The sequence below is a fragment of the Lepus europaeus genome, chromosome 19 (genome assembly GCF_033115175.1).
Source record: "Lepus europaeus isolate LE1 chromosome 19, mLepTim1.pri, whole genome shotgun sequence".
Lineage (NCBI taxonomy): Eukaryota > Metazoa > Chordata > Mammalia > Lagomorpha > Leporidae > Lepus > Lepus europaeus.
Genome location: NC_084845.1, coordinates 57,567,704 through 57,592,898, shown reverse-complemented (window position 1 = coordinate 57,592,898; position 25,195 = coordinate 57,567,704). Strand labels below are relative to the sequence as shown.

General features: G+C 41.8%; 1 long non-coding RNA gene across 2 annotated transcripts in view; it reads left to right on the top strand.

The window, feature by feature from the left end:
- The window catches only part of LOC133748334 (uncharacterized), a 190,661-nt gene that overhangs the window by 146,158 nt on the left and 19,308 nt on the right, over positions 1-25,195 (top strand). Inside the window, exon 3 of one of the 2 annotated variants that reach the window (XR_009864450.1) lies at positions 5,713-5,877. The exons of the other annotated variant lie outside the window; for it this stretch is intronic. This is a non-coding gene — a long non-coding RNA (uncharacterized LOC133748334). Of the gene's footprint in view, positions 1-5,712; positions 5,878-25,195 lie in introns of those variants that run through there. 2 annotated transcript variants of the gene reach the window in all.

Genomic DNA, 25,195 nt, shown 5'->3' with positions numbered 1-25,195 from the left:
TCTCTGTGCCAGGATCAGCCCGAGGTGTAAATTTAATTCCTTCTCAACTCTTCTCTTTTTCTGAGCCTGTACCCTTTCCTTGGATATGTGTAGCTACTTTCTGAATTCTTTTGTGTTTACAGTTGCTTTTGAAAATTCTAGTCCTTAGTCCGGCGCGGTGGCTTAACAGGCTAATCCTCTGCCTTGCGGCGCTGGCACACCGGGTTCTAGTCCCGGTTGGGGCGCCGGATTCTATCCCGGTTGCCCCTCTTCCAGGCCAGCTCTCTGCTATGGCCCGGGAAGGCAGTGGAGGATGGCCCAAGTCCTTGGGCCCTGCACCCGCATGGGAGACCAGGAGAAGCACCTGGCTCCTGGCTTCGGATCAGCAAGATGCACCAGCCGCAGCAGCCATTGGAGGGTGAACCAACGGCAAAAAGGAAGACCTTTCTCTCTGTCTCTCTCTCTCTCTCACTGTCCACTCTGCCTGTCAAAAAATAAAAATAAAAAAAAAAATTCTAGTCCTTAAATATTTGGCTCCTAAAATGGTGAAGATAAAAGTGGAGGGAGGAAATGTTCCAGCCTTTTAGATCTCCTAGAAGTTGCTTCTTCCAGAGGGCTGTTAGCAGTGGTGGTAAGGACTGAAACAATGGCTTCTCCTGTCTGTATCTGCTCCTCTGTGATCAGAAGATGCAGTCACCCATCAGAGTGCAGATCCTTGTATACAAGGAGAAGTTCTTTTTGCCTCCCACCCCCCAGCTGCTGCTGGAATGCAGACAGTGGCCTGTGATGGGACTACAAAGGTGGGCAATGGGCTGTTAGCAAACTGCGAACTGAAACTGACCGAAATTTAAGGTCCTAACCTTCTGTTGGAAGTTGCAAACCTTCTGGTGGACTACAGTTTCAAAATAGTTACTTCAGACAGACTGTGCCTGGCCAAATGTTTTCTAGGTAGGGAGACCAGTTCCTGAGGCTTCTTACTGTGCCATATTCCCAGTTTTCCAGTTCTGATTGCTTTTTGTTTAACCATTATTCCTTCAAGTTTTCTTCCTGCTCTCAGATTTTGCTGATTTTACTCATAAACAGCAAGAAAAAAACTTTGGGGATTTCAGCTAGGTTACAGAGATCTGTCAACCCATGTCCTGCTTGCCGTGTTACTGAAGGCAGTTGTTACTGCTAAGCTTTCTTTCTTTTTTTTTTTTTTTAGCACCAGCCCCTTTCACTTTATTTATTTTTTTTTTATTTATTTTTTATTTATTTTTTTATTTATTTTTTATTTATTTTTTTTCACTTTTATTTAATAAATACAAATTTCTGAAGTACAGCTTATGGGTTACAATGACTTTTTCCCCCGCATAACTTCCCTCCCACCCGCAACCCTCCCATCTCCCACTCCCTCTCCCCTTCCATTCAGATCAAGATTCATTTTTCTATTATCTTTATATACGGGAGATTAAGTTAGTATATATTAAGTAGAGGTTTCAACAGTTTGCACCCACACAGAAACATAAAGTGTAAAATACTGTTTGAATACTAGTTATACTGCTAAGCTTTCCACCAATACTTACAAAGGATCCCACTTCCACTACTTTCCAATAAAATGTTCCTCATTTTCTTTGCCTCTACCAGCAACTTTCTCAAAGTTGAAATTTCTCTTATGTGTCTGTTCACATCACTTTAAGCTTTCTTTAAAAAAAAAGATTTGTTTATTTGAAAGATGGAATTAGAGAGAGAGATCAAGGGAGCAAGAGAGAGAGAGATCTTCCATTCACTGGTTCACTCCCCAAATGGCTGCAGCAGCTGGGGCTGGGCAGGCTAAAGCCAGGAACCAGGAGCTTCTTCCAGGTCTCCCACATGGGTGCATTTCTCTTGCTTTCCCAGGCACAGTAGTAGGGAGCTGTATCAGAAGTAGAGCAGCTAGGACTACAACCAGTGTCCACATGGCATGCCAGCACTGATGGCCAGGGCTTTTACCCCCTGTGCCACAGCGCCAACCCTGTAAGCTTTTCTTTAAGCTCCTCAGAATCTTCCCAGCCACTGCCCACTGCCTGGTTCCACAGCCAAAGCAGCAACCCATTTCCTGGTACTAAAATCCATGTTAGTTATCTATTGCTGTATGATGGACTGTTGCAAAGCGTAGTAGCCTCCACAGAACACATTTATATTTCTGTTTCTCTGGGCAGGGATCAAGGGTGTGTAAGCCAGATCCTCAGGCTCAGAATTTCCTTTAAAGCTATAATCAAAATGTCAGCTGGGGCTACTGCCACCCTCAGACACCTGGCTGTTGGGAGGCCTCCAGTCTTCATTGACTCTTGCCTAGAGACATCAGTTCTTTCTGTGTGGACTTTTGCACAAAAGCACTCAACAATGGGCATTCCTCAGAGTGAGGAAGAGGGCAACAGTCAGAATGAGCAAATTGGAAGCCACTGTCCTTTTGGAACTTAACTTCAGAAATAACCTCTTTGTCTTTTGTTATATTCTTTGGACTAGAAGAGAATCGTTGTGGGATGAATGGTCACTTTCAATGCCTGCATCCCGAGTCAGAGTGCTGGTTGGAATCCTGGCTCTGCTGCTTCTGGTCCAAGTTCCCTAGTAATATGCCTGGGAAGGCAGCAGATCATGGGCCAAGTGCTTGAGTCACCAATGTGATCCTGGCTTCAGGGTGTCCCAGTCCTAGCTGTTGAGAACATTTGGGGAGTCAAACAGTAGATGGAAGATTTCTATCTCTCTCTCACTCTCACCTTCTCCTTCTTCCCCTGTCTCTGTCATTCTGCCTTTCCAGTAAACAGTTCTTAAAAAAAAGCAGAACATTATCACTGCGTCCAGCCCACTGGGAGGGGTGGGCTTTACACACAGATGTCAATCTCAGGAAGCAGGAATTAATGAGGGTGCTTTTTAGAGGCTTTTTCCACAGTGGGGATTAACTTTGTTTTAATTTAAAAGTCTTTCGTTTTGAACTAACACTTTTTGTGTTGAGTGCTTGTTGGCAGAAATCCTCACCAGTAAGGTGTATTAGCAAACTTTGGATGTAATATATCAAGTGTTTGTTTTGTTTAAAATGAAATTGAGCTTGTTTCCTATATTTGAAAGTCATTAGTAATTTTTTTCAAATCTTTTGCATACTTTTCTCTTGGTATTCCTGGTCATTAGTTTTTTGTTTGTTTGTTTTGCTTTATTATGTGAGGAAATTAGCCCCTTGTCTGTTACAAGTGTGGATAGTATTTTTCTCACTTTGTCATTCGTGTTTTGATTTTGTTCATGTTTGTGTCAGCATATTTTTCATGTAGTCAAACAGATCAAGCATCACTTTTATAGAGAAATCATACCTTTAAAAACAAAATCCATTCATGTATTTCCTGCTAATTTATCTTTAGTCTCTCACTATTGCTTTCCTAGGGTAAATTTGAATGTCCCTATACTGACATGTAAGGCTTTTTATTTTCTCATTTCTATTTGGCTTTCTTCCCCTTCATCAGCTGTGGAAGCCTTTGACCAACGTCTCATGAAAGTCTCCCCATTCTTCAACACACCATGTCCATGCAAATCTGTGTTCCTGCCTGGTGCCTCCACATGTCTGCCGGAAAAAACATTAAGGCAAGGTCTACATTGGAAGCGCTTTTGTAAGCTCAGAGCCTTGTACGGTCATGGCATGCTTGGTTTGTTGAATGAATAAATGAGTGAGATGATCAGAGAACAGTAGTTAAAAAAGAAAATATGATCATCACACTGTTATTACCTGTTCTTTTCAGTTGTCCTCACTTTTTCTTAGAAGACTGCATACCTATACTGGTTGAGTTTTATAACTATTTCACAATTTCATGACTCCCATTGTTGTCTGAGACAGAATGCTAATAAGTAGGTTTCTGTGGCAAAGAAAATGAACAGATAGAGAAATCATATTCCAGTTCTTGGCAAGGAAATGTGCCTAAATGCTTAGATTCAGGGCATCAGAATATGAGAAATAATGATTATTACCTAACACTGTTAAAATGAAAGGAGCAGGCCGGTGCTACGGCTCACTAGGCTAATCCTCCGCCTGCAGCACCGGCACCCCAGGTTCTAGTCCCAATTGGGGCGCTGGTTCTGTCCCCGTTGCTCCTCTTCCTGTCCAGCTCTCTTCTGTGGCCCGGGAAGGCAGTGGAGGATGGCCCAAGTCCTTGGGCCCTGCACCCGCATGGGAGACCAGGAGAAGCACCTGGCTCTTGGCTTCGGATTGGCGCAGTGTGCCGGCCGTAGCGGCCATTTGGGGAGTGAACCAACAGAAAAAGGAAGACCTTTCTCTCTCTCTCTCTCTCTCTCTCTGTCTAACTCTGCCTGTCAGAAAAAAAAAGGAGCAACTCCTCCTCTCACTTTTCTGTGCACATGGGCACAGGAGCTGAAGAAGCATTCCAAGGCTAGAAAATGCAACCTTTGTGTTGAAACTGGGAAAACAAAAGGATGGGACTCAGGGTCCGTACCATGCAGGAGTTACCTTTGCAGCCCTGTGTGGCTAATGCTTGGACGGTCACACTCAGCAGCCCTCTTGTTTAAGCCATTGTTATTTTGGCCTTTGTTACAGAAATCAGATCTGTATCTGAGCTTGTGCAGTGCCCTCAGGTAACACATCGCACCGTTGGGACCATTCCCTGCTATTCAGTGTGACAAGCTGGTATCAGGCAGTTAGAGAACTGGAAGCATGGAAAGTATGGATCAGGCAAATGATAATATTCTAAGAGTTAAGAAGGAAGAGGTGAAGGGAGAGAGAATAAGAGGTGAAGGCCGGTGAAGGCTGTTGATGCAAAGACACTTGTGAAAAGAAGTCAAGTCTGCTTATGACCATGATGTAGACTAGGAGCCTTTTCAGGATGTGGCAGGGTTGCATCCAGACAGGAAAATGAACATCCTTGATGAGGAAAACGAAAGGAATAATATAGGGACACACACACTAAAGGAGCAAGCTAGGCTGTAGATTGCAGGGGAAATGTAATGGGGCCCAAAGCCGTGACTGTTAAAAATAAAAGAGTCAAAAAATACCAATACGGGGGAAAGGGCAAAAGAGACAGTTCTGGCAAAATGGACCCTGGGCTATTATTTCAGGCACCTGGTTCCCATTAATCTCTCATCCCTACAGACTCTTACCTCTCCTGCCTCTCTCCAACCTTGTCCTGAGCTGGTATGTAAATTAAAACAGCAGCTTTAATCTTGAAAACATTAGGAATCAGGATAGTAAAAGTTGAGGATGGAGCCAGAGTCCATAGGCTCCAAATTGGTAGTAGCAGAATGCCCCAAATAGGTAACAGGGACAAGACGAGGAACTACCATAAAATCTGGTTTTATTTCCTTCTTTGAGCCCTTGCCTTCCCTTTTCCCCTTTCCAAAATATGCATAAGCAGGTCATGTTAAGAAACCCCTTTCCAGTTGGCCTGTTTCCAAGTCGAGGGTACAGCTGGGCCGAAGGGCCACATGTTGAAGTTATTAATGTGCCTGTGCCCTTCTCCCCCACTGAGTTCACTGATCAAAGGCCCTGCCAGCGCGGCAATGGATAGCCTCGCATAATGGGAACTGAAATTCTACTTAAGAAACCAGCTTTGCCAAAACACACTACCTTTTTAAGTGAAACATTCCATGCACATATTAACCTGATTACAGAAAGGAAGGGGGATCTTTTTTCCTTCTGTACCCTGCTAATAATTTTCTGTCAAGTCTGATTTGGCTTTCGCTGCACTCCAAGTTCTTATGATGTGCCCCGTTCACCAGGAAACTGAAAACAGAAGGCACTGCACAAGCTCCGAGACGGGATACTCCATCCATGAATAGATGCAGCAGAATTCAGTTCCCTGCCAACAAGGAAAGCCAGTGACTTTTCCAGTCTCTGACAGCCAGCAGCCTGCTTCTGATTCACACAGTCAGCGAAGGAAACACATGGAGAAAATGGTGGAAATAATTAAGAGTTCTTGGAGTTAACAGAAGCACTGACTCATTACATGGAGCCCCGCCTCGAAAGGGAGTAAACCATTGTGCTTATTAGAGAAAAGAACAAACAGTAACAGAGTGTTGTAAAGGCCGAATCAGTTCCAGCCCCAGGTTGAAGAGCTGGTTAGGTAAGAAAACAAGGGGAAAAAGCAGATTTAAAGGAAATGGTTACTTTGCTCTGCCTGATAAATAGTAATGCTTTATGGTTATTTCACTGTGTTTCATGGTAACCTGGTTCCTGCACAGCTGACAAAATTGTGTTCCCAGGCAGGATATCAAAAGAGCTAGATACTATGCAGTTGCCCACGTAGAGGACCAGTCCATGCAGAGATTAAGACTTTCACCTTTCTTTCAGACACCTTGAAGAGCTGTTCTTGTTCTAAGACAGACAGACACGCTAAATGGCCTCTCTGGGAACGTCATGCACAGATACCACACTCTTTTTCAAGTTTTACAGTCTCTCAAATTGTTTGCCTTTGTAAGCAGAGCAACTCTGAGAAGATGAAAGTCATACAAGGATCTCCCCCACTTCTTTAGTCCTCATTTCTGCACAGAATGGAAGGTGCTGAGCAGCTGATGTATTCTAGAAAAGGTCCAAAGAAGCCACCAACAGAAGTAAATTAAGGGCAGTAACAGAGCATGTTAGTCATTTCCTGTTTGTATGTGACGACTAGTGGAACAATTTGTTAATAAGACCAAGGAAGAGCTTTCGCGTTGGTATCTTGCAATACTTCAGCAGGTATCCTGTCAAAACACATTGATGACTTGAAGGGATTTTTATCTGAAGAAAGGGAACCTTTAAGTAGGTAATGCTAGCAAAACTCTCACATAATTAGACATGATAATCCATTCTTCTTAGTATAGCTGCTGGCCGTTTTTTTTTTTTTTTTTTTTTATGCTTTGCCCTATTAGGAGAGCTATCAAATTTAACCCAAAGTGGATATCCTTAATGTCCCAGACTACTCTATGAGGGGACTTCAGAAAATTTGTGGGAAAGGGAATGAAAAGATGAGGTTATTTTGATCCAAAAAAAAAAAATTTTTTTTTGAAATCATTGCATGTGGAAGAGTCTTCACATTGAAGTTCATGGAAAATATGTTTCATGAAAAATCGGCATGGATTTCAAACTTCTATGCTCCCAAATAAACTTATCTTTTAATTTCCTTTTCTATGAATTTTCTGAGGCACTCTTGTATTATCTTTCCTGTGTTTGGTATTGCTGTTGACACCCCTTTGGCTGCCATTCCTAGGGTCCTGAAGAACTCGTTGCTTTTCAGGCGAGGATATCTCATATTGTTGCCAGAGTTGTTCATGGGCAATCAGCAGGCCATATTGTACAGTGACATCATTCATAATTTCTCAGTTACAGTAGGGAGAAGACAAGATCGAGGTGGTTACTTAAAAATATATGCTCAACCTTTGGATGTTACTTGTCTCCAAAGGGGCAGTGACCATTGACTAAATTCTCTACCATATCAGCCAAGAATCTGCAGTAATTCACTCCTTTTGGCACTCAGTAGAGACGAGCATGGCTTATTGTGAGTCCAAACCTAAAATTCAATAAAATAATATGCTTTGATATTGAGTACTCACCTTCATAAATTTTAGCTGTGATAGTTGTATTTAAGTATAGAAGTATAGGAAGTAATTTGTAAATTCTTGCTAAGAAATTAGAATTTCTTAGTGCTAACACAATCAGTCTTTATACTAAATAAACCTTTAAATTCAAAAATAAAGAAAAAGCTATGATGTATGTCATTCCTTTTAAAAAATATTTGTTTATTTGAAAGACAGAGTTAAAGAGAGAAAGATAAATCTATCCACAGGTTCACTCCCAACAAATGGTAGCAATGGCCAGGGCAGGGCCAGGCCAAAGCCAGGATCCTGGAAGTCCATTTGGGATTCCTGTGTGGGTGGCGGGGGCCCAAGTACCTAGGCCATATGTGCTGCCTCCCAAGTGCATTAGCAAGAAGCTGGATTTGAAGAAGAGCAAGTAGATCTTGAATTAGCACTCTAATATGGGATGTTGATATCACAAGCAGTGGCTTACCCACCATACCTCAATGCTGGCCTCTAAAATGTGTTTTAAAATATTTAACGGAGCTGGTGTTGTAGTGGAACGTTTAAAGCTGCTGCACACATATGGGTGCTGGTTCTAGTCCTGGATAGCTCCCTGCTAATACACCTGGAAAAGCAGTGGAAGATGGCCCAAGTGCTTGGGCCCCTGCACCCACATGGGAGACCCAGAGAAGCTCCTGCCTCCTAGCTTTGGCCTACCCCAGCCCTGGCTCGTTGCTGCCATTTGGAGAGTGAACCTGCGATAGAAGCTCTCTCTGTTTCTCTCTCTTTCTCTCTAACTCTGACTTTCAGATAAATAAAATAAACCTTTAAAAAAAAGATTATTTAAAACATTACAAAACAAAAATTACATGTCATACCAGATGATCCTAATATCACAGTGGGTCAAGAAAACCTATCCATGTCAAGCTTATTTCAATAAAGAAGAGGTTTGAATATACACCTTGCTTCCTATAGCTCCAACTTACTTCTTTGGACCAAATTTTATCAGGTCACATTCCTGGTTTTAACCATTTTGGTACAGTGATGCCGTAGTAAACTTACACACTAGGGATGAATAGTTACTTTGGTTTGGGAATCTAACAGGTGATTTGACAATATGTAAAAGAATGTTACTGAGCTACTTTTGGTTTGAAACTGATGTTTATTGGCGATAAAGGCATTTCTTGCCCATAAACCTGAAGATTTACTACTCACCCATTTCACTTAAATACAAGAATCATGAAGTAGGTGACACACTGTAGAGCTTAAGGTCTTTCTGAAAAACTTCTGTTCCTTTAGATTACTGTAAGTGAATTACTATGGACTTCTTTTGTGCCCAGCTTTTCTGGATGGCAGTACTCACAGGAGGAAAAATAGAGAATCAGAAAGAAGCTCTTATTTAGTAATATGTTTAGTCACTGAGTAAAATTTAAATAATGTTTTAATGCTAGAAAAATGGAAGAAAGAACAACCTATGCAACAGTTAGAAATGATTCAGCTGAAAACACTTCACTTCATCCTGTTTCTTCCAGGCTCACCATACACGGCTCTTGTTTTCATCCCCAGGTTGCTCGTTCTGTTCTCTGGCTTCATCTTCAGCCTGCTGTCTCAAACCCTATTCTGAATGAGAGCGCCATACTCACACTCTTTAGCTTGCCTGCTTTTCTTTCTCCTTTTCTCCCCCTCCCCATGTGTTTCTGTGTGGGTTTGTGCACATGAATATGTGTGTACATGTTCCCACAGGTATGCTGTGAGATCCCACTTCCAATTAATAATTATAAATGTCCTTCCTCACAATACAGTGTTGAAATCACAGGACATCTTTTCCTATTCTATGAATTTTCAAAGTAAAAAGCTCCAGTAGGGAAGTCTTGGCAATTTGTGTGGATTTTTTTTTAACCTTGCTGAAATTTTCTTGGCCAAACAAACATGCTGTAATGAAGTATGAAGAGATGCTTGAAAGTGGGGTGGGTGTTTGGGTGCAGTGGGCTTAGCTGAAACTAAGGATGCCTGCACCCCTTGTCAGAGTGCCATTTCTTTTTTTTTTTTTTTTTAAGATTTATTTATTTGAAAGTCAGAGTTACACAGAGAGGAGAGGGAGAGGGAGAGGGAGAGGGAGAGAGAGAGAGAGAGAGAGAGAGAGGTCTTCCATCCAATGATTCACTCCCCAATTGGCCGCAATGGCCAGAGCTGCACCAATCCGAAGCCAGGAGCCAGGAGCTTCTTCCAGGTCTCCCACGCAGGTGCAGGGACCCAAGGACTTGGGCCATCTTCCACTGCTTTCCCAGGCCATAGCAGAGAGCTGGATTGGAAGTGGAGCAGCCAGGTCTCAAATCAGCACCCATATGGGATGCCAGCGCTTCAGGCTAGGGCATTAACCCACTGCGCCACAGTGCCGGCCCCCAGAGTGCCATTTCAAGTCCAGGCTGGAGTGCCTGGCGCTAGGCTTTGGCCTGATCCAGTCCCAGCTGTTTGCAGGCATTTGGGGTATGAGCCAGTGAATGGACAGCCTGTCTCTCTCTCTGTCTCTCTCTGTCATTTGACCTTTCTAGTAAATAAATCTTTAAAAAAAAAAGGGGGGGGTGTAACTTATTTTATAAAATTAATAATGTTTTCAACCTTGGTCCTTTACAAAAAGTGCTGCTAGGAAGAATGTTTTATATTGTGTGTACAAATATGTTAGTGAGTTTCTCTGGGGTAAATAAATAGGATTGGAATTGCTAGATTATATGGTATACATATCTCCATCTTTAGTGATGCTGTAGTATCTAATTTACAGTGCTGCCATTAGCTTATGAGAGTGCTTGCTGCTCCAAATCTACACCATTACTTGGTATTATCGGATTTTTAGCTAATCTGGTGGATGTATAGTAGTTATTACATGGTGTTTTTAATCTGTGTTTTCCTGATTACTGATGAGATTCAGCATCTTTTCATATGTTAATTGACTTTTTTGAATTTTTTTCTTTTGTGAAATGCCTGTTCAGGGTTTTTGCTCATTTATGTACTAGTCTCTTGTTTTCTTAATGACTTGTAGGAGTTCTTTGTATATCCTGAATAATAAGCCTTGCTAGTTGCATATGTTGTAATTGCTTTCTCCTACTCTATGGCTTGCATTTCCTATTCTTTAAGCTGTCTTTTGGTATGCTGAACAGGTTCTTAATATAGTCACATTTCTCAGCATTTCTTTGTCATAAATAATTTTTAACATTTACTTCTACTCCAAGGTCTTGAAATTGTTTTTCTATATGTTGTCTTTTGAAAGCTTAGTTATTTTACCCAAACAGATTTTAGTTATATAGTCTACCTGAAACTGATGTTACATTAGGAGTTTAGTATTACATGTTTTCACACAAGGATACTCAGTTTTCCAATACATCCTGTGAAAGATTCATTCTTTTCACACCACTTAAAATTGTTACTTTTGTCATGGATTAATTATCCACATATATGTGGGTCTGATTTGGGGTTTCATCCTTTTTGTTCTGTTTGCTCATGTATGCATTGTTTATACTCTTTCAGTTACCTCTGTAATATGTCTTAGTAACTGGTTGTAGAAAATATTGCACCTTGTTTCTTTTTTGAGATTAGTAGAGTGTTTCTTGGTCTGTTTTATGTCATATACATTTTAGAATTAGGTCACTGAAGTTTGTATTGATATGACATTCATTCTTGGAGGGAAGTGGTGATTTTTTTTTTTTTTTTTTTTTTTTTTTTTTTTTTGACAGGCAGAGTGGATAGTGAGAGAGAGACAGAGAGAAAGGTCTTCCTTTTTGCCGCTGGTTCACCCTCCAATGGCCGCCGCGGTAGCGCGCTGCGGCCGGCGCACCACGCTGATCCAATGGCAGGAGCCAGGTGCTTCTCCTGGTCTCCCATGGGGTGCAGGGCCCAAGCACCTGGGCCATCCTCCACTGCACTCCCTGGCCATAGCAGAGAGCTGGCCTGGAAGAGGGGCAACCGGGACAGGATCGGTGCCCCGACCGGGACTAGAACCCGGTGTGCCGGCGCCGCAAGGCGGAGGATTAGCCTACTGAGCCGCGGCGCCGGCTGAAGTGGTGATTTTGAAAAAGAACAAAATTAGAGAACTTACAGTATCTCAGGACTTCTGACATAGCTATGGTAATCAAGACAATATGGTGTTGGCTTGGATAGAGAGAGACATAAGTAATACAGAATAGAGTCCAGGATGGTTCCAGATATATGTGACCAACTTATTTTTAATAAAGATGCCAAGATAATTCAGTGGAGGATTTATAATATTTTCCACAACTAGTACTGGGAAAATTGGATATCAACTCATAAATGAAAGAAATGATGAACCCCAATCTTTTTTTTAACGATTTATTTATTTGAAAGGCAGAGTTACAGAGAGAGAGAGATTGATCTTCTACCTGCTGTTTAAATTCCCAAATGGCCACAATGGCCAGGGCTGGACCAGGCTGCAGACAGGAGCCAGGAGCCTCATCAACCAGGCTGCCCACATAGATGGTTGGGGCCCAAGTAGTTGGGCCATCTGCTGCTGCTTTCCCAGGTGCATTAGCAGGGAGCTGCATTGGAAGTGGAATAGCTGGGACTCAAACTGGCTCCCATCTGAGACACTGGTGCTACAGGTGGCAGCTTAACCCCCTGTACCACAGTGTGTGCTCCCATCTGTTTTTCACATGATGGACAAAACCTCAAAATGACTCTTAGACCTGAATGTAAAACCTCAAACTAAGATTTCTAGACGACAAGGTAGGAGAAAATACTTGGTTAATGAAGACGTCTTAGTTAAGTCACCAAAAATAAATACCACAGAAGAAAAGCTGACAAATTGAACTTGAAATTTAAAGCTTTTGTTCTTTAAAATACATTGGTAATAAGGTAGATGGAAAATAAACACATGAATAAATTCTCTAAATTATTAGTCATAAAGGAACGAGTTAAAATGGGATACCAATTCTTATAATTGACAAAACCTTTCAATATCAAACTCTTCCAGTGTGCAAAGCAACTGGAACTCTCATTTTTTGCTAGTGGAAGTACAAAATGGCGTGATCCTTTTAGAAAACAGGGTGTGTACTAATTATCAGTTGCTGCATAATAAATGTTACACGTTTAACAGTCCAGAACAACACACATTTATTATCGTACTGGGTCTTCTGCTTCAGGGTCTCTGACAAGAGTGCTGTCAAGCTGTCAGTCTCATTTGGAGGTCTCTGTTGAGGCTCAGATAGGGAAGGATCCTCTTTCAAGCTCCTGTGGGTGTTGATAGGATTCACTTCTTGGCAGCTGTCAGATTGAAAGCCTCAGTTCACAGCAGCCTGTTGGTTGCCCTCAGTTTCTTGTCTATGGACCACGCAATATATCAGCTAACTTCATCAAAGCCGAGAAGAGAGATAATAGAGTCTGCTAGTAACAAGGAAGTCACCATCCTATGTAATCTAGTCATGGAAGGGATAGCTCATTACCTTTGCTGTGTTTCATCGGTTAGAAGCAAATTGTAGGTCCCAGCCACACTTGCGGGGAGGGATTACATAAAACCATAAATTCTCAGAGACTAGGGTACTTTGGAGTTATCTTAGAGTCCATGTACCACAGGAAGGCACTTATAAAATCATATGTTAAACTTACTACATGATCCAGAGACCGCATGCCTGGATATTTATTTTAGAGAAATGAAAAGATGTCCACCCAAAGATCTATACATGAATAGCAGCTTTATTAAAAATTGTCCAACACTGGACAAAATATCTAGCATCTGATGAATGGATAGCTAAATCATGGTATAGCCACACAATGAAACACTATTCTGCAATAAAAAGTAGCTACTGATACATATAACAACGTGGATGAATCTCAAAAGTCTTAGACTTAGTGAAAGAAACCAGACACAAAAGGCTTCACACTGTATAATTCTGTTTATATTGTATTCTATAAAAGACAAACCTATGGAAAAGAAAACAGATCAGTGGTTACTCAGTCTGGGGATTGGAAGAGGATTAACAACAAAGCTTGGAGATTTTTAGTGACAATAGAAATATTCTGTGTTTTGATTTTGATTTTAGTGTGATTACACAGTGTATACACTTATCAGAACTTAAAGAATTGTACACCTAAAAAGGATGATGTTTATTATATGTAGATTATACTTCAATAAATCTGTCCTAAGAAAAGCAAGTAAAAACATGTGTACTCAAGGATTTGTTACTTCTGTTAAAGGCGTAAGAGTTTCAGTTTTACTAGTGGATATACAGTGGTTCTCCAAGAAGTTTGTAGTAATGGAATTAAAAATTTATCTTGGTACATAAAATTTTGAAACCTGTCCATATTCAAAAAGTTCAAGGAAAATGCATATTGCAAAAGAGGAAATGCACAGATTTCAAAATTTTTTGTACCAAAATAATTTGTAGTTCTTATGTGATTTTTTTTTGAGGAACCCTTTATTCTAATAGAATGCTGCCTTAATTTTTAGAACATGTATTGAACTGTTTAAATATTCAACTCTCCCTTTGTAATTTTTAGTATTTGGATATAAATGTACAGATGTATAAAACTTAAAGGAAGTAAAGCCATTATTATTAACATATGAAGGCCGGCGCCGAGGCTCACTTGGCTAATCCTTGGCCTGCGGCCTGCGGCGCGGCACCCCAGGTTCTAGTCCCAGTTGGGGCGCCAGATTCTGTCCCTGTTGCTCCTCTTCCAGTCCAGCTCTCTGCTGTGGCCTGGGGAGGCAGTGGAGGATGGCCCAGGTCCTTGGGCCCTGCACCCGCATGGGAGACCAGGAGGAAGCACCTGGCTCCTGGCTTCAGATCAGCACAGTGCACCGGCCATAGTGGCCATTTGTGGGGTGAACCAATGGAAGGAAGACCTTTCTCTCTGTCTCTCTCTCTCTCACTGTCTAAATCTACCTGTCAAAAAAACAAACAAACATGTGAAAGCCTGTTGGCTCCCAGTACTTCTATTTACTTCCTGGACAATATAAGAACTTTAGGAGATTTTAAATCCATTTACCCTCTCCTAATTTAAAATGCTAACAATGTATATTTAAATTCTAGATAGCCTTTAAAACTATACAACAATTGTTGCATACCATCTTTATTTAGATAACTGTGCAGTTTTAATATTTTTAAAATTTTTATGTCTTTTTGTACCAGGTCTTCTGTCTTGGATCATTTTCCTTCAAACTGAAGTACATCTTCAACTCTTTGCATTCATTTGAAAATGTCTTTATTTTGCCTTCATTCTACATCTGTATTTTTTCTGAGTAAAGGATTGCATATTGATAAGTCACTTTCTTTCTGCAGAAAGAAGATTCCATTCTGTTGTCTTCTGTTGTGATTGCATAATCAGTTGACTGTCTAAAGGTTCTTCTTTGAAGAACAGGCTTGCTCTGGCCTTAGTTTCTGCTTTTCAGTATGATGTGTATGCATAGTTCTTTTGTTCTTTTCACCTTCTACTGGACTTTGAAACTGTGGATTTCTATCTTTCATTTTCTTAGAAAATTCTCAGCCATTTTCCCTTCAAACACTTCTTCACTATCCTTTTTCTCCTCTGCTTCTGAGACACTGAATAAATATATATCTCAGATCTTTTTACCAAATTCTTTAATCTCTTACTCTTTCATCTGTATTTTCTATTTTTTCTTTTCTCTGCCTGCATTTTTGGGTAAACTGAAATGTTTTGCAATTCACTAAGTATTATTCTAGGTCCAACTCTTTGGTTGAATCTTTAATTTCAGTTATTGTGGTTTTAATTATTTTGTGTTATATTTTTATCCAGTGAAGATAAATCAAGCTTTGCCTTTATTTTTTTTTTAAGATTATTTCATTTATTTGAAACAGAGAGAGGCAGAAGCAAAGAGAGAGGTCTTCCATCTCCTGGTTCACTCCCCAAATGGCCGCAGTGGCGGAGCTGAGCAAATCCGTAGCCAGGAGCTTCTTCCTGGCCTCCCACGTGGGTACAGGGACCAAAGAACTTGGCCATCCTCCTCTGCTTTCCCAGGTGCATTAGCAGGGAGCTGGATTGCAAGTGGAGAAGCCGGGACTCATGCCCATATAGAGTGCCAGTACTACAGGCCAGGGCTTTAACATTCCACAGTGTTGGCCCCTCCTTTATTTGTTAAAATATGTTTGGCATACTTATTTAATGATCTGCATTTGATCATTTCAAAATTTAAGTCTCACCAGTTGTTTCTCACTCACTTGTAGAGTCCAGTTTCCTTTGTTCTTGTTTATGTTTGTGAGCTGGATACTCTGAAGTTTATCTGAAGAGATCATTTTAGGTATATGATGAATGTACCTTCTTCTAGATAAGCTTTACATTTGCTGTGTCAGATACAAGGGCTACCATCAGTCCAAAACTCAAATTTAAAGTTTGAATTTGACCCCAAACTGAAGTCTGGGAGAAGCCTGTTCTGCCTGTGGAATTACCTCAACGACAAGGTTATATGTAACCTCTTGGGGTCCTGACTTGTTGTGTGTAGCATCTCCTGGTAGAATCCTCTAATTGTTGGAGCCCTCAGAATTCAATTTCCATACCACTTCTCCCTCAATTATGATTTCTTAATATTATGAAGTTCTTAGTCATCAGATTTCTTGTTGTCTTAAATATCATAACTTTGGAAAAAATCATAGTTTGAATCAAAATCCAAGTGCACTGCCATTTGTATTACAATTTTTAGGTAGCTTTTAAAGTATAGGTTGTTTCCTTCTAACTCCTTATAGTTTATCTGATAAAGAAATCCACTCATTTAATCTATAGAATTTTCCACAGACTCTACATTTTGGTTATTGCATTCCTCTGCTATACTTGTAGTTAAATATTCTTAAATACCTTCTGTACTAGTTGGCTGGGCTACTGAAATGAATGCCACAGTTGGAAGTGTGGGGCTTAAACAATGAAAATTTGTCTCTTCACAGCCTAGAAGCTACAAGTCCAAGGACAGTATATTGGCAAGGTTGTTTGTCCCCCCCCCCCCCCGAGGGGTTCTCTCTCTCTCTCTCTCTCCTACACCCTCCTTTCTCCCTCCCCTACCTTCCCCTCCCTCCCTCCCTACCTCCCTCCCTCTGTGTCTTTACATTGAGTAATTTATTTGAAAGGCATAGAGAGGGAGACACACAGAGAGGGATCTCCTGTCCTCTGTTTCACTTCCCAAATGGCTGCAACAGCCAGGACTGGGCCAGGACGAAGCCAGGCGCCTGGAACTCCATCCATGTTTCCCACATGGGTGAAGGAACCCAAGCATTTGGGACATCTTCCACTGCTTCCCCAGGCATATTAACAGGGAGCTGGATCAGAAGTGGAGCAGAATTGAACTGGTCCTCTTATGGGGTGCCAGTGTCACAGCTTCTAGTTTAACCCACTGGGCCTCTCTCCTTAGCCAAAGGCTCTTCCCTCTGTGCATCTCTGTCTCTTAATCTCACTTTTGAGATTATATTGTATTGTATTTTGAGTGTATTGGGTTAAGTCACACCCCAATGACATCACTTTATCACTTGAAAGATCCTAGCTCCACGTAGAGTCACATTCTGAGGTACTGGGGTTAGGACTTCAACATGGGAGTTTACAGGGCAATGATGGATGCAACTCATCCCATGATACCTTGGGATTTGATAATTGCATCTAGAACCTTAATTAGTTAAGCTATTGTTAAAGTAACTTCATAGATGATGTCATATTCTTACATATGTAATAATGCTGTTTGATTATTTATTTTTTCATGACATTGTGTGTAGAACAGTAGGGAATAAGGTAAAAAGTACTTATCCCAGAAACAGATATGCCTTTTCTGTTTTAAGTGTTAGAATCAATAGAGTTGACTTCAGTAGTATAACACAGACTTCAAAGTCCTCTACTTGTGAGCTGCTGTTGCTCTGTTGTGGATTGATTCTTGAGTTTCAGAAGGTTTTTCTCAATCAGTGCTAGGCTCATGGTGGGAGGAGAGGGGGATTTTTTTCTTGTCTACATACAGCCTCAGTCTTAGGAAGACTCTGGGCACATTAATCCTGGGAAAAAGTCTTTCTCAGTGTTCCTTTTCCTTCTCTGTGGAAGAAAACTCTTCCTTGGCTGAGTAGTTGGTCACTAGTAGTAGACATCTGCTGCGTATTGGTGTGGGTTTCTGGGCCCAAAGCCTTCTCCTGCCCCTGTTTGTGTCCCAGAAGTATAGAGTTTTTTGTTTGTTTGTTTGTTTTTCCCTTCTTTTCTCTCCCCCAGCCACAAAGTGTGTTCTGCTTGTGACCTGGAAGCCCTAAGTTGGCTGTCCTTCCCTCTGACAGTTCTGTTTTGTAGGACAGAAAGGTCCAGGGAGCCAAGAGCTGCTAGTGCCTGTCTCCCTGCAGACTGATCACTTCCAGAAGGCCTGTCCCATACTTCTAGAGCACCTGCTCGAGGCCCCTAGAAAAGAGCTACAGGTGAATGTAACACTGACTTGAAGACTCACCTGTTCCCCACCTCAGTTATTCCAAACTGATGCATCAGCCCTCGGACATGGTATTAAATTTGTAGTTGAGTTCTTCTTACAGGCTTTTACAGTAGCTGCTGCTTGTGCTCTGCTGGAAGCGAGACAGTCATGAGTCCCCTTTTTCCTTGGAAGGAAATTCAGGTGTCCTTGTTGTTATCTAATCTCAGCCCCTTAATGGATTAAAAAATGGTAATTGTGTAGATTTTTCTAGTTTTGTTGCTGTTTGTGTCTTTTTAAAATTTGTTTTTGTCTTAGCTCATTTTTAAATATTAGACTATATGACTTCTGTCTATTTTGTGGGCATGTCTTTCCTTCATTATCCAGTGGAATGTTATTCTGCTCCTTGCTATTTTTTGTTATAAAAACTTTGACTTTTTCTGTGAATTAGCTCGAGCCAATTGAAGATAGATCATTTGGGATAACTTTTTAAACTTCACAACCCTGGTGATACTGCTAGCTTCTTTTGTTTTTCATGGAGTGATCAGAAATATGGTCTCACAATCTACAAATTCCTGATCTTTTCCTCCTCTCTGTTGTATGTGGGCTCACAACACACTTTCTTTTTCTCTTTCTTTGGTTCCTATTGTCCTTATTTTGCTTAGTCTGAATTCTCTTGCCTGAAAATTCTTGTTGTGTGGTTTTTCCTAAAAGAGAACTTCAGTTCTAGCCATTTGCATCTTAGCAGCGATCTTTGGTCTGCTCCCCAGCCTCCAAGCCCACAGTTAGAGTGTGTATAGCAGCGATCTTTTGTCTGCTCCCCAGCCTCCAAGCCCACAGTTAGAGTGTGTAAAACCTCTGCCAGTGTCAGCTGTTTCACGAGGTCTGGTTCAGCTTCATGAATACCTATTGGCTATTTAAGGTTTTCCTGGCAGACTTATCTGATTCCACTTCTTTTTCAATTAAGTAAGAATCAGGTGTTACCAAAATAAACATACAAACAGAAGATATAAGTTAGTTTAGCAAAATGACTAGCCTGCTGGGATCTGGTTTTTATCAGTCTCCTATATAGTATACGCAATGCAATGAATTCCTCTTAGAATGAGAGCTACACTTTTAAAGCAGTGGATTCCCACAAACCATATTTAAATTAGACTAAAAAGTTTATCTCTGCAAACGAGTACATTGAAATGGTTTCTATTTATGTTTAAAGATTTATTCATTTGAAAGGAAAAGTAACCGAGAAGGAAAGACACACAGAGAGAGATCTTTCATCTGCTGGGTTACTCCCCTAATGTATGCAACAGTCACGGTTGGGCCAGGCCAAAGCCAGGAGCCAGGAACTCCTTCTGGGTCTCCCATGTGGGTAGTAGGGACCCAATTACTTCTTCCATCCTCTGCTGCCTCCCCAAGCACATTAGCAGGGAGCTGGATCAGAAGTACAGTAGCCAGGACTCCATCTAGCATGCTTCTTATGGGATGTGGGTGGTGAAAGCAGCAGTTTAACTCACTATGCCACAAGATACACCCCTGAACTATTTTTTGTGTTTTAAAACAAGCTTAAATAATTCCTAAATAGTGCTATGGCCCTACCCAGCAAAATTAAAAACAATACCTGAAGGGTTCAAACTATTTCCAGCTATATTGAGTGAATCCCAGAGCAGTGCTTACAGGAATTTATAGGAATACAAAAATATCTGCACCCAAGAAGATAACATTTATAGTGTCTGATATCCAATCAAAGATTGCTAGGCATACAAAGAAGCAGGAAAATACAACCCATAATGAGAATGATCAGTCAACTGAAACCTACTGAAGACTTACAACAGATGTCAGAATTAGCAGCAAATGATAGTAAAATAATTATTATGATTGTTTTTTATATTTTCAAAAGTTAATTGAGAAAGACACGGAAGATATTTTTAAAAGAGCCAAATTTGACTTCTAGAAGTGAAATAATTAATGTCTGAGAAGAAAAAAATACACTGGATGGGATTAATGAAAGGTACAAAGAAAAGATAAGTAGACTTTAAGTCACAGGATTGTCAATTATTCCCAATTAACCGCAGAGGGGTTAGGCATTTGGCAAAACAGTTAAGATGTAACTTGAGATGCCTGCATCCCACACCGGAGGGCCTGGGTTTGGATCCTCACTCCACTCCTGATCTCAGCTTCCTGCTGATTTCACACCCTGGATAGCAGCAGGTGATGGCTCAAGTGCTTGAGTCCTGGCATGGAGTTGAGTTTCTGGCTCTTGGCTTGTGCAGGCTCAGCTCCAACTGTTGTGAGCGTTAGAGGAGGGAATCAATGGATAGACCTCTGTCTCTCAGCCAAATAAGCAAATAAAAAACTTTCTTTTTATTTTTTTATTTTTTTATTTTTGACAGGCAGAGTGGACAGTGAGAGAGAGAGAAAGGTCTTCCTTTTGCCGTTGGTTCACCCTCCAATGGCCGCCGCGGTAGCGCACTGCGGCCGGCGCACCGCGCTGTTCCAATGGCAGGAGCCAGGTGCTTCTCCTGGTCTCCCATGGGGTGCAGGACCCAAGGACTTGGGCCATCCTCCACTGCACTCCCTAGCCACAGCAGAGAGCTGGCCTGGAAGAGGGGCAACCGGGACAGGATCGGTGCCCCGACCGGGACTAGAACCCGGTGTGCCGGCGCCGCAAGGCGGAGGATTAGCCTGTTGAGCCACGGCGCCGGCCAAGCAAATAAATAACTTTCTAAAAAAGAACTTATTTATTTGAACAAGTTAGGGAAAGAGAGTGTGTGAGAGAGAGAAAATCTTCCATCCACTGATTCACTCAGATGGCCACAGTGGTCAAGTCTGGGCCAGGCAAAAACCAGGAGCCAGGAGTTTCATCCAGGCCTCCCATTTGGGTGGCAGTGGCCCAAACACTTGACCCGTCTTCCGCTGCTTTTCCCATACCATTAGCAGGGACCTGGATCAGAACTGGAGCAGTGGGGACATGAACCTGTGTCATATGGGATACTGGCATCCAAGAGCTGCTACTCCACAACACTGGCCCTGATCAATAACTTATTTTAAGATTTTATTTGTTTATTTGAGAAGTAGAATTACAGACACAGAGAGAGAAAGACAGAGAGGAAGGTCTTCCATCTCTTGGTTCACTCTCACAATGGCCATAATGGCCAGAACTGGGCCATTCCGAAGCCAGGAGCTTATTCCAAGTCTTCCATGTGGGTGCAGGGGCTCAAGTACTTGGGCCATTCTACACTGCCCTCCCAGGTGATAGCAGAGAGCTGGATTAGAAGAGGAGTGGCTGAGACACAAACTGGCACTTATTTCGGATGCCAGCACCGCAAGTGGAGGCTTTGCCTAATAGGTAGGCCACAGCGCCATAAGTAACTTCTTAAAGCTTAAAACAATACATAGAGAAAAGAGTGAAAAATAAGCAAATCAGCCAACAGTAAGCTTTGAGTTAACATCAAATGGCCTAACACTTGTATGGTTGGAGTTACTGGTGGAAAAAGGTGAGGGAAATCAAGAGCATAAAAAAAATGTTTGATAAAACGGTGGCCAAAATACTGCGAATTGGGTACAGAAGGAATTGTGGTGCTGTGGATTAAGCCATTGCTTGTGACATGTGCATCTCCTATTGGAGTGCTGATTGGAGTTCCAACTACTTGGCTTCCAATCAGCTTTCTGCTAATGTGCCTGGAAAGACAGTGGATGATGGCCCAACTATTTGGGTCCCCATCACCGACAACCGAGACTAGATGGGGTTCCCATCTCCTGGCTTTGACCTTGCTCAGCCTCAGCTATTGCAGGCATTTGCAGAGTGAATGAGAGGATTGGAGGTCTCTCTCTCTGTCTCTTCCTTTCCTCCCCCACCACACCATTCTGTTTCAAATAATTAAATAATTTTTAAAATTGCCAGTTTGGATAAAAAGTAATATCCCACAGATCCAAGAACCCAACAACTACAAGTGCAAAACACATAAATAAACTACAATAAGGCACGTCATTATAAAATTGTGATATGATAAAACTAGCTGTTTAGGAGAAAATCTTTAAAACTACAGAAAAAATACATTTAAAAAAGATGAATACAGATTTGTCACTGGATTCAGTGCAGATGAGGCAACAGCAGAACACCATCTTTAAAGTACTGAAATTTTTATTTTACTTAAAAGCAAGAGAGAGACAGACAGAGATCTTAATGCTCCAAATGCCTGCAATAGCTAGGGCTGGGGCAGGCCAAAGTCAGGAACCAGGAACTCATTCTGGATCTCCCACATGGGTGGCAGGGACCCAAACACTTGAGCCATCACTGGCTGCTTCCTAAGGTGCTTATTAGCAGGAAAGTAGAATCTGAAGTGAGCCAGGCCTCAAACCCAGTATTCCAATATGGGAGATGAGCATCCCAAGTGGCCTCATAACTGTTGTGCCAAATGCCTGCCCCGACAACTTTTGTTTCCAAAGGTCATCAATGTTCCTGGTTGAGAATAGACAGGGTTCACAAAGAGGACCATAGTCTTCACCTAAAGCCTATATATTGAAGAGTTCTTATATACAGACTATTAATGGAAACGTGCTTCTCAAACCTTGTCTCTGTGCTGGCATTCTTGCCCCTGCCTCTTCCAAATGTTTGATTTTCAGTTTATTAGAATAAGAGTATTTTAGAAAGCCTCTTCTTATGTTTGGGGGTTGAGAGAGCCTCTTGTTTCATTCCTGTCTGTGTGTTACTCTTAGTTTCATTTTGCTACAGTTCATTTAATTTCAAAATTGCATATTTTTTTTGACAGGCAGAGTGGACAGTGAGAGAGAGAGAGAGAAAGGTCTTCCTCTGCCATTGGTTCACCCTCCAATGGCTGCCACGGCCGGCGCACCGCGCTGATCCGAAGGCAGGAACCAGGTGCTTATCCTGGTCTCCCATGGGGTGCAGGACCCAAGGACTTGGGCCATCCTCCACTGCACTCCCGGGCCACAGCAGAGAGCTGGCCTGGAAGAGGGGCAACCGGGACAGAATCCGGCACCCCAACCGGGACTAGAACCTGGTGTGCCGGCGCCGCAGGTGGAGGATTAGCCTATTGAGCCACGGCACCAGCCCACAATTGCATTTCAGTTGCTATAGCTCTATATTTGTTTACCTACCTGGAAGCAGGCATTGGGCAAATTGTCACCACTTTACTCCATTCATTCTATTCTGTGGCTCCATACATTTGAGCTAATCGCTCTTCACAGGGGTCATGAGCAGAAATGTCAACTTTTGCAAATCAAAGCAAACTACAATCCATTCTTCCTCATGACCAAATTAATGACTTCCAGGTTGATCGATGTAGTCCTGAAATCCAAACTGCCATACTGTACTCCTGTACAACTCAGGAATCCAAACCTCCTCAAGGATCTCTACATCCTCTGAAGTACATGCAGCAGGTCAGCATCAGAAATGAACATAGCAGAAGCTTGATGGGACTTTGAAACTGCAGTTCTCAGACCCTCTGAGAAGTAAAGTGAGAGTTAGAAAACAGTAGTTACGAGGGGCCTGCAGAAAAAAAAGTTAATACTGACAGTAATAGTAAGATCCAACATTTAGCACTTACTATGTACCAGACAATGTGTCACAACCCTATGAAGCACTTTATAATGGTAACAAGTAACTCAATCAAGATCACAATGGTGGAGCCAGAAATTGAAGATCATCAGTCTGACTCTGGAGCCCACACTCTGAACTTCTCTTCCCTGGTATCTCATGAAATAATACAGTGATGGTAAGGAGCATTGAACAAAGGCTAATAAACACATGGTGGGTTCCTCTCCCCCTCTCTTCACTGTCCTGAATTCTGGAGATGCATATCACCAACTTTGCCTACCTTAGGCATTGCAGAGGGGTCAAAAGACAGTAGCAGTGTGTAATAGGACTTAGGTAAGAGCAGTGTACTGAGGGTAGGAAGACAAGGAAGAGGGAGTATTTAACAGCTTTGAACTCTACAGGGAATAGCTACTGATGCCCTTCTCATTTGTTATCCAGCCTAGTTGCTTCCTAGCACTCAATTCAAGTTCAAATGATCTTGGCCCAAGACTAAAAAAGTTGATCTCCCAAGTTTTCATTCCCATGTTAATAAGGGACTCAAAAAGGTAAATAGCCTGCTTGTCCATCTCTTCCATATATGATAAGAAGTTAAGCAGTAGTAAGTTAATAAATTAAGGATCAAAACCAAATTTAATTTGGTTGCCTGTAATTTAAAAACTCAGGAAGACAGATTCAGAGGAACCCAGTATAACTAGTGAAGACGTCTTAGGAACATATGCCTCTAGTTTAAAAAATGCAGGAGCAAGGAAAGAGGGATGGAGGGGAGGAAAACACCCACCTTCATCATGAAGAATAATGGCAAACTGCCTCTATGTTAATGGTCCTGAGAGCACTACCTTCTTAGAAAGTGTTACCAGAACCTTGGCTGGTCTACCTCCAGTAATAACGCACGGAGGTGAGCAAGCACAGCTGTCCTGCTGTAACGAAGGCTGCAGAGCAGAGCATCAGGTGCAAACTTCTCATCCTTCAAGCTGACTCTTAAACTGCTTGTGCTCTTGTAACTCCAAGTCTCAACTTGTTAAAAGTGAAATTTGGGAGGTCATTAGTCTATAATGGGGGCCAGGGACTAGAGACATTGCTTTAAAGCAAAATTAGAAACAGGTACCCAACACATATCAACCCTTTTAAGATGTTGCCATTTCACATTTTTCCAGAGAGAGGTGAGAACCTATTAATTCCAAAGAGATTAATACCCACATGAGCGTGATACTGAAGCCAGATTGCAAGAGTAAAATGCCTGTCCAGTAATAGATAGATCTCAGGGCTCTTACCCAACCCCTCCTGATGTAAGTTAGGTGCAATTCTCTGATACAAGCAGCTCAGCTATCACTGAGATTTTTGTCTTATTTTCTTGTTAAAAAGTTAACTGTAGAAGAGTTTGAATTGTAGTCACCTTCTTCCAAAAAGCTGAAGCAGCAAAACCTCTCTGCAAAACTAGTTCCATTTAAAAAGTCTCAATGCAGTCTTGCCAGATCCTAAAATAATTACAGCTCAGAAAGGCAGATGTGGCTTGGGGAGTGAACAACTTTTACCACACTGTACCTTTTCCTGAGGTGCCATGAGGTCAGTGACATAGCTGTGTAGTAATGAAGCATGATAAGATAGAAGCCATCAGCTTCTGCAGGAATACCAAAAGAAAGCCACAGTGCCTTCGGAAAGATCTGGGTGCCAAGAGGGACAGTGGCACTACTTGTTTGGCACAGAGGTTCAAGCATTGGCCAGGGAACCAGCTTTCCTCTCGTAGCACTTGTAATGCCTGTGCCATTTCTAGAATT